We start from the raw sequence: 10828 nt of genomic DNA, 5'->3' as shown, positions 1-10828 counted from the left end.
TAAGATATCAAAATTGAACTCTTAGTATTCCTCTAAATCCCCAGTCTACCCACAATCTTCTCCATCTCAGATAATCAAAACTCCATTCTTCCAATGGCTCAGGCCAAGAACCTGGGGTCGGTTTTCACTCTTGTCTTTCTGGCACACCCCACATCTACTCCATCAGCAAATCCTTTTAGTCTATTCACAAATCTGTGCAGAAGTAGATCACTATGCGTGACAATTACTACAAACATCCTGTCTGTGACATCATCCTCTCTCATTTGGATTATTCTTCTCTCTGATTTCCCTGCTTCCACCTCTGTCCCCTACAGTCCAGTCTCAACACAGCAGCCACAGTAATGTGTTTGAACTGTAAGCCTCCTCCAGTCAAACTATCAACAGTTCTCCATTCTAGCTGTGGGAAAATCTGAAGTCTTTACAAAGCTACTCTGTTGATTTATTTAGACAGATTCTCACTCTGTCACCCTGGGTAAAGTGCTGTGGCATTATCGTAGCTTACAGCAACCTCAAACCCTTTGGCTCAAGCAATCCTCCTGACTCAGCCTCCCAAGCTTTGGCCTCCCAGAGTGCTAGGATTACAGACATGAACCACCGAGCTCATCACATGTGATGTTTTGATACAGGCATACATGTACAAGGTGTAATGATCAAATCAGGGTGAACACTGGTGACCATCACTGCAAGCAGTTATGACTTCTTTGTGTTAGGAACATTCTGCTCTTTTAGTTATTTTAACATATACAATAAATTATTGTTCACCTCAGCCCACCTGTTATGCTATCATATACTAGGTGTCATTTATTCTATCTACCTGTTCTTTGTACCCATCGGGCACTCCCACTTTATCCTTATCGTTTGCACCATCCTCCCTACCCTCTGGTAATCATCCTTCTATTCTCTGACACATGAATTGAATTTTTTAATCTTTAACTCCTGCACATGAGTAAGGACATGTGAAATTTATCTTCTCTGCCTAACTTCTTTCTCTTAGCATAATGTCCTCCACTTCTATCCATGTCGTGGCAAATGATAGAACTTCCTGATGTTTATGGCTGAATGATATTTCACTGTGTATATGTACCACATTTTCTTTATCTGTTGATGGACATTCAGGTTGATTTTCAAATCTTGGCTATTGTGACTAGTGCTGCAAAAAACATCAGGGTGCAGATCTCTCTCTTTAATATACCAAATTCCTGTCCTTCAGATAAATCCTCAGCAGTGGGACTGCTGGGTTATGGGAGTTTTATTTCCAGGTTTTTAAGGACCCTCCACACTGCTGTCCACATGGGTTGCACTAATTTACATTCCTGCGAACAGTGTGTGAGAGTTCCCCTTTCTCCACATCCTCACCAGCATTTGTTATTACCTGTCTTTTTGATTAAAGCCATTTTAATTGGGGGGATATGATCTCACTGTAGTTTTGATTTGCCTTTCTCTGATGACTAATGATGTTGAGCATTTTTTCACATACCTGATGGCTAATTGTGTGTCTTCTTTTGAGAAATGTCTCTTCAGATCTTTTGCCCATTTTTGAATTGAATTATTTTTTTGCCTTTTGTTTGAGTTCCTTATATGTTCTGGGTACTCAGCCCTCATCAAGTGTGTAGTTGGCCCAATATTTTCTCCCATTCTGTGAGTTGGCTCTTCACTTTGTTAATTGTTTCCTTCATTGTGCAGAAGCCTTTTAGCTTGATAGGATCTGGTTCGTTCTCTTTGGCTTCGGTTGTCTGTGCTTTAGAGGTTTTATAGAAGATTTTTCCCAGACCAATCTCCGGGAGAGTTTCCCCAAGATTTTCTTTCAATCATTTATAGTTTCAAGTTTTAAATTTAAGTCTTTAATCTATTTTGCTTTGATTTTTGTGTATGGCAAGAGATAGGAACCAGTTTCATTCTTCTGCATTTGGATATCTAGTTTTCTCCAAAGAAACAGCCTTTTCCTGGATGGTATCTGTGGCTCAAGGAGTAGGGCACCATCCCCATATACCAGAGGTGGCAGGTTCAAACCTGGCCCTGGCCAAAAAACTGTAAAAAAAAAAAAAAAAAAAAAAACCAGACAGAGAAGGCGGGAGGGGTGAGGCTAAGGACAAGGGAAAAAAAAAAAAGAAAATAGTGACTAATTCTCACATAAATTGGATTCAATTTTGACTAAAGTACATTACTTAAACGTTAATTTTTACTTCACCTTGTTAATATGTTGTTTAGGATACAGGATACTGCATCCTCATTTAAAAGTGAGTTATGTTTGTAATTTCCCCTTTATAATAATATATTTTTTCCAATTTTAATATCAGGTGTATCCAGATTAACCAGAATGATTTTGAAGTATTCCTTCTTTTTCTATTGTCTATAAGATTTGGCATGATCTGTTTTTTGAAATTATCTTTTATTTTTATTTATAAATACTAAAAGTATTTATACTTTTATATACTAAATACTATATTTATACTTTTATATACTAAATACTATATATACTATACTATATATACTAAATACTATATATATACTTTTATATACTAAATACTATACTATACTATACTATATATACTAAATACTATACTATACTATACTATATATACTAAATACTTTTATATACTAAATACTATACTATACTATATATACTAAATACTATATATATACTTTTATATACTAAATACTATATTTATACTTTTATATACTAAATACTATACTTTTATATACTAAATACTAAAAAAAAGTTGTCTCATTTTTTGAGACTTTGGAAAAAAAATAATAAGTTAATTGATGACTCTGTACTGAACTTCAGAGTCAAAGCATTCTATAATAGTCATACTCTTGTTTGACGATGTGAATGTTACTTTCTTTGCATTTCTATTATTATTATTGCTTAATACTTGGTTGCAGCAATCGTCTGATTTCTTTTCTGAATGTATTTATCTTCATTCATTCTTTACGAGGTTTTTGTTTCTAGTCCTTATCTTAAACATTGTCATTGTTGTTAAATATTAAGCCTTTTTAATTCTGTGAAGGCAAAAAGCGGAAACCTAATAATCACATGTATATGTAAAAATAAAAAAAAATAAAAAGCTTTTTCTGCATCAATTGAGAGAAAGAAAAACAAACAAAAAAAGAAACAGTCTTTTCCCTAACATATTTTCTTAACAGCTTTGTCAAAAATGAGTTCACTGTAGATGTGTGCCCTGAAACTGTACTGAATTTTTTTATCAGTCCTCAGTTTGTTTTTGTGGAGCTTTTTGGTTTTTCTAAATATTAATATCATTTGCAAACAAGGATAGCTTGACTTCCTCCTTTTCAATTTGGATTCATTTTACTTAGTTCTCTTGTCTAATTGCTCAAGCCAGGACTTGTCATGTTCCGGATCTCAGAGGAAAGGCTTTCAGGGTTTCCCTATACAGTGTGATACTATCTGTGGTTCTGTCAGATGTAGCTTTTATTGTGTGTTTAAGTATTCAGCAAAGTTGCAGGATACAAAATCAATATACAAAAATTAGCATCATGTCTCTATGTCCACAGCAAACAATCTGAAGGAGAAAGTAATGCCATTTGTAATAACTCCAAATAAAACAAAACACCTAGAAATAAACTTTAAAAAAGTAAAGATCACTACAATGAAAACTGTGCAACATTGATGAAAGGATGCCTCTCTATGTATCCACTTTCCTGAGGTTTTGTCATGAAGGGATGTTGGATTTTATCAAATGCTTTTTTAGTTTCCATTATAATGATCATATTGTTTTTTGTCCTTCATCTTGTTCATACAATGTATCACATGTATTGATTTGCATATATTGAACTATCCTTGCATCCTTGGTATGAATCCACTCCATTATGATGATCTTTTTCATGTGTTGTTGAATTTGATTTGCTAGTATCTTATTGAGACATTTTGTTCATCAAAGATATTAGCTTCCAGTTTTCTTTTTTTGTTGTGTCTTTGTCTGATTTGGGTATCAGGAAAATACTGGCCTCATAGAATGAGTCTGGAGGTATTCCCTCTTCAATCTTTTGGATTGGTTTGAGAGGGTTGATATTTGCACTTCTTTAAATGTTTGGTAGACGTCAGTAGTGAAACCACTGCGTCTTGGGACTTTTATTTTTATTATTATTATTATTTTATTTTTGAGACAGAGTCTCACTTTGTCACCCTGGGTAGAGTGTTGTGGCATCATAGCTCACAGCAACCTCAAACTCTTGGGCTTAAGCGATTCTCGAGCCTCAGCCTCCCAAGTAGCTGGGACTACAGGCCCCTGCCACAATGCCCAGATATTTTTTTTTGTTGCTGTTGTCATTGTTGTTTAGCAGGCCTGGGCCGGTTTGACCCTATGAGCCCCGGGGCATGTGGCCAGCATTCTAACTATTGAGCTGTGAGCACCAAGCCTTTTTTCTTTTTCTTTTCTTTTCTTTTTTTTTAATTGGGAGACTTTTTATTACTGCTTCTATCTCATTACTTGATATTGATCTCTTCAAATTTTAGATTTCTTTTTTTTTAATTTTAGATTTCTTCATGATTCAATCTTAGTAGGCTATATGCATCTAGGAATTTATCAAGTTCTCCTAGATTTTTCAATTTATTGGCAAATAATTACTCATAATATTCTCTAATGATCCTTTGAATTTCTGTGGTAGCAGTTGGAATGTCTTCTTTTTCATATTTTATTTGCGTCCTCTCTGTTTTTTTCTTAGTCTATCTAAAGTTTTACCAATTTTGTTCATCTTTTCAAAAAAATAGCTTTTTATATCATTGATCTCTTGTATTTTTCTTTCAATTTTATTGCTTTCTGCTCTGATCTTTATTATTCTTTTTTTCTTCTACTAATTTTGGGTCAGGTTTGCTCATGTTTTTCTAATTCTTTGACATGGATTGTTAGGTTGTTTATTTCAAGTTTTTTCTACTTGAAAGTTTTTTTTTTATACAGGTGTTTATGTTTATTGCTACAAACTTGCCTCTTAGTACTGCTTTTTCTGTATCCTATAGGTTTTGGTATATAGGTTTCCATTATTTTTTGGTTCAAAATATTCTGTGATTTCTTTCTTAATATCTTCATTGACCAGTGGTCATTCAGAGGCATGTTTGTTTTATTTATTTGTCTGTGTATAGTTTCCAGTGTTGCTCTTGTTATTAATTTCTAATTTCATTGAATTGTAAGAAAAATATTTGGTATAATTTCAATTTTTTTTAATTTTTAAGGACTTATTTTGTGGCCTCACATATGGTCTATCCTTGAGAATGATCCAAGTACTCAGGAGAAGAACACATATACTGCAGCTGTTGAATGAAATGGTCTGTAAATATTAGTGCTGATACATCCACTGTATCTTTGTCCAGTGCTGAAAGTTGGGTGTTGAGGTCTATAGCTATTATTTTTTTATAGCTATTATTTTATTGGGATATATCTCTCTCTTTAGATCTAATAATATTTGCTTTTTGTATCAGAGTGTTCCTGTGTTGGGTGCATATTGATAATTTTTATATCCTCTTGCTGAATTCACCCCTTTATCATTATCCAATGACTTTTTTGGTTTCTTTGTACAGTCTTTATCTTGAAATTAATTTTATCTGATATAAGTATAGCTATTCCTGTCCTTTTCTGGTTTCCATTTGCATGGAATATCTTTTTCCTTTCCTTTATTTTTAGCCCATACATGCCTTTATAGGTAAAGTGAATTTCTTAAGGGCAGCATATAGTTGGGTCTTGTTTTTTTTTTTTTGGCCTGGGCCAGGTTTGAACCCACCACTTCTGGTATATGGGGCCGGCACTCTACTCCTTGAACCACAGGCACCACCCTGGGTCTTGTTTTTTATCCATTCAGCTACTCTGTGCCTTTTGATCGGAGAGTTTAGTCCATTTACATTCAACGTTAAGGATTCACTGCTACCATTTTGTTATTTGTTTTCTGGTTGTTTTATTGCTGCTCCCACACACACACACACCTTTTTTCTTTCCTTCCTATCTTCCTTTGTATAGGGGTGATTTTCTTTGGTAGTATGTTTTAACTTATTGCTTCTTTTTTTTTTTTCTGTATCTGCTTTAGGTTTTGATTTGCGGTTACCATGAGGTTTGCAAGTAATACCTTATGACTAATTATTTTAAACTGATGACAACTAACTACAAAATCAAATTGAGAAAGGAGAAAATTAAGAAAAACTCTACATTTTAATTCCATCCCTTCTGCTTTTTGACTTTTTGTTGTTTCTATTTATATCTTTTATATTATCTCTTAAAAAGTTATAATTCCTGATTTTGATAGGTTTTTTAGTTTTCCTACTCAAGATATGAATGATTTCTATACCACAATTAGTACTAGAGTATTCTTTGTCTGTGAACTTTCTGTTACCATCATGTTTTACACCTTCAGGTGATTTCTTATTGTTCACTAAAATCCCTTTCTTTCAGAATGAAGAGTTACCTTTAACATTTCTTTTGGGCCAATGTGGTGTTGATGAAGCCCCTCAGCTTTTGTTTGTCTGGGAAAGCCTTCCTTTCTCCTTTATATTGAAAGGATGTTTTCGTTTGAAAAAATATTCTGTGATGAAAGTTTTTCTTTTTCCTTCAGCACTTTGGTTTTTTCCTTTTTGTTTTTGAGACAGAGTCTCACTCTGGCACCCTAAGTAGAGTGCCTTGGCATTGTAGCTCACAGTAACCTTAAACTCTTAGGCTCAAGTGATTGCCTTGCCTCAGTTTTTCTATTTTCAGTAGAGACAGGGTCTCATTCTTGCTCAGACTGGTCTCAAACTCCTAAACTCAAGCAATCCACCTGCCTTGGCCTCCCAGAGTGCTAGGATTATAGGTGTGAGCCACCGCACCCAGCCAGATCCTTTAGCACTCTGAATACGTCATGCCACTCTCTCCCAGCAGCTAACGTTTCTGCTGAGAAGTCTGCGGCCACACGTATTGGAGCTCCTTTACAGGTTGTTTCTTTTCTCGTACTGAGTTTAGGATTCTTTTTTAGCCTTGACCTCTGAGAGAAGAAAGTTTAAGCAGAAAGGTGTGCAATATCCCGGACAGCTGGAAGGCAAATGGACTTGGAAACGCCAAAGGTTGGTGCCTGAGAGCCACGTGTGGTCCGAACTTGAACTGAAGCCTGTCAGTGTGGACTGGTCACTCAGCTCTATTGTTTTCCAGGCATATGCTGCATGTTTAGAGAAGATAAACAGTTGGATGTAACTCAGTTTGGTTTTGGCCTAGCAAGTGCAACAGAGGGAAAGAGGGGCAGGGAGTTGATGTGAAAACTGACGGAATCACTCTTTTTAAACGCCTCAGTGGCTTCCCTTGCGCCATGGATAGTGGCTAAACCTTCCTAAGACTCGAGCTGCTGTCCCTCTCCCAGGCCTTATTCTCAACACTTCCTCACTATCTTCAGTGCTTCCAGACCTTCAGTTGCTTCTCAGCTTCGGAGTCTGTCTCACCTCTGATACTTTGCCCTAGCTCTTCTTTCTGCTTGGACTACTTTTCCATCTCTGAACTTGGCTTTCACTTATCTGTCAAGTATCCAACTTACATTTTACTTCCTCCTGGAAGCCTTCCTTGACCTTCCTTGACCTTCCTCAGTTTAAACTGAATACCCCTGAAACATACTCATGGAGCATCCTGTGTTTTTCTTGCTAGCAGGTGATATACTTACTGTTAATGCTTACTTGTTTTGTTTTTTTAAGTTTTTTGGCTGGGCCAGGCTTGAACCTGCCACCCCCGGTATATGGGGCTGGCACCCTACTCCTTGAGCCATAGGCACCACCCAGCTTACTTAATTGTTTCATTGTATTTCAATCCCCTTTTCTGTTGAGAAGAGGGTTGCTGTATGAATTGTTCACCCAATATAATGAAGCACTCAAGAGTTTCTGGTGTTCATTTTTAATAGTAAAATTCTAGCATATGGTATGAAAGTGATCCTATCTCCTCCTTGAGACAATTCTTCCCTAAGCTTCCAGGAAATCTCACTCATCTGATTTCCTTCATGTTTGATAAGTAGTCCTCCCCTACCAGACCTCCTCAAAAGCCCCCCCCCTTTTTATTTTCTTCTTGGGTTACCAAATTGCTTTATTTGAAGGAATGGTACAAATGAAAGAACCTTCTCGTGATTGGATGTTTTGGTGTGACATAATAGAAAAGGGAAAGGAAACCCCAACACGCGTGCAGTGCCTGGGTAACAAGGGAAGTCACCCCATGGCTATCTCCCACTATTTCTACCTGCCCACTATTATTTATTATTATATGATAAACATTATTTTATTTATTTCATCCAATCTCATGATCTTAATCACCATGATGAACCCCTAAGCCTGTATCTCTAATGTGGACATCTCTCCAGAGTCTTATAGGCAACTGTCTATTTCCTGCTTTGTGAAAGTAGATTTATTACTCTCACCCAAAGTGCATTACCCAAATCATCCCTGTTTGGTGGCGAGCATGTGTGCCAGATTGAATCTGCTAACAATAGCTATGCTGGTCTCCTTACTGCATTCCTTTGTTCTTCTTACAAGGTACCTAACACTGTGCCCACCAAAATGTGGGGTCCATGTTCTCTCTCCTTGGATCTAGGTAGGGTTTGTGGCTACCCTGACCTGCACGGTTCAGAGCAAGTGACATCATGTGACTTCTGGGACTAGATTATACAAAGGATAAAGTCGCCTCCACTTGTCTCTCTCTTTCTCTGGATGCTCACTTCTGGAATATAGTCACCACGCTCTGAACAAGCTCAGACCACAGGGAGGCTACATGTACATATTCCAGCTGATAGCCACAGGTCAGGCTGTGCCATCAGTAACCATCAGACATGTACTTGAATAAGCCTTCAGATGATTCCAGCCTCCGGTCTTCAAGCGGTCCAGCTGGGGCTCCAGAGGCAGAACAGAAACAAGTCATCTCTGCTGTGACCTGTCTGAACTTCTGACCCACAGAAACCAGAAGAGATTCTAAATGATTATGGTTTGGGGTAATCTGTTAGACAGTACTAGGTAATTTATATAGGATAATCATTAGTTGCTTGGACTAAAGATTTAGGAAACATTCTTTATTCCTCTTTTTCTCTCATCCCCACATCTATCCATTCAACAAATCTGGCTAGCTTATCTCCAAAACACATCAGGCATCGACCACTCCTTATCTCCGTGAGACACCCTGATCCAAGTAAACATCGTCTGTAGCTAAAGCACCAGCACATTCCTCATCGATCATCCTGACTTTTCTCCTTCTCTCCGACAGCACATTCTCCATTCAGTGGCCAAAGAGATCCTTTCAAAACACCTACTGCAGCAGTCGCTTCACTGAGGTCATTTGAACATTGCCTAGAAGAGGTCTGATGGCTTTAAGACATCACTGTGAATTTTTAATGTATACTATTATTTTATGCATACAGAAATATTTATAGATTAAATGATATGATTTATTGGATTGTTTAAAAATAACCCCAAAAGAGGGGGAGTAGCTAGGGAAATCGATCAAAGAAATCCAGCCGGGAGCTGAGAATTATTGATTCTAGGTGATGGAAAGGGATCAATATACTACTAGCTTTATTTTTTGTATGTTTTAAATTTTACAAAACAAAAAGGTGAAAAGAATTCTCCAGTGTCTGTCTTTTTCTCTTTCTCTTTTGTTCTCTTTTTTTCCCCTTTTAAATAAATTAGGCCAAGTGCAGAGTCTCACTCCTATAATCCTAGCACTCTGGGAGGCCGAGGTGGGAGGATCTCTTGAGCTCAGGAGTTTGAGACCAGCCTCAGCAACATAGTGAAACCCTGTCTCTACAAAACATAAAAAAAAAAAAAAAAAAATGAGCTGAGCATGGTGGTTTCACCTGCAATTCCAGCTACTTGGGAGTCTGAGGTGGGAGGATCATTTGAACCGGAGCTTGAGGTTACAGTGAGATATGATTATAACACTACACTCCAGCCTGGACAACAGAACAAGACCCTGTCTCAAAGAAAAAAAATTGTTTTCTTCCCTTTCAGCAGCCATGGCTGGCAGGCCTGAAGAGCTGGGCCAAGAAGGTAGGCAGGGAGCCACAAAAGGGCTGTGGCTGGGGAGGGGGTGGCACAAGCTCCTGAGGTTAAAGCAGCAGCAATGGGGTTAAAAAATTCTTTACTTAAAAGAGGAAAGAGCAAAGAGCAAAGATGTAAGTAAAATGGAAAAAGTGAAGGCCAGTATGAATCCTGTGCCTTTAACTGGAATTGGAGATACTAGGGTGAAGTCATCATATTTTAAAACACAGCTAGCTAGCTAGCTATAGAAGTAGATGTTTGATAGTAGATGTGTGTTGTGTGCCCATGTTGTGTGCTTATGTTTTATGCGTGTGTGTGTGTATGTGTGTGCATTTCCTATTTCAGTTCAGTGAGAAGGTCTAGAGGCAGTAACACCCTAGTACCTAGATCTTGGCTTCTAAATATCGTTCCCCACTAAAAGACGCCTGGGAAAAATGGCTAATTCTGGGACGGGGGCAGAGGAAGCACAGGAGGACCCTGAAACATTTTCTTAGGCCAGAAAGTAACAAGGAGCTTCAAAAATGATGAAGACATGTCAAAAGAGCATAGGAGGCAGGCAGAGGGGCTCCCCCTGGCCAAACCTGGGGCACCCAAAGAAATAACGAAGTCATAGATCACAACCCATCAAATGTGACCAGAATCCATGAGTCTGCACAGATAGAAATGAATGAGGGAACAGGGAGAAATCAAAAAGCCTTTATTACATAATAGCTTTTTTTTTTTTTCTGGGTGCTATTGTCCTGAAAATCGAGCTCTACAGTTTCAACAGGTACAAAATCTACCCAGACAAAGGAGACGCCCTGCCAGGACCAAGGGCAAGGTTTTCCAATTTGTGAACTCAAAATGCAAGAG

This window comes from Otolemur garnettii, unplaced genomic scaffold (assembly GCF_000181295.1).
Source record: "Otolemur garnettii isolate 467f Iridium unplaced genomic scaffold, OtoGar3 scaffold00070, whole genome shotgun sequence".
Lineage (NCBI taxonomy): Eukaryota > Metazoa > Chordata > Mammalia > Primates > Galagidae > Otolemur > Otolemur garnettii.
The sequence above is the reverse complement of the archived record's forward strand: the minus strand, read 5'-3'. Positions refer to the sequence as shown.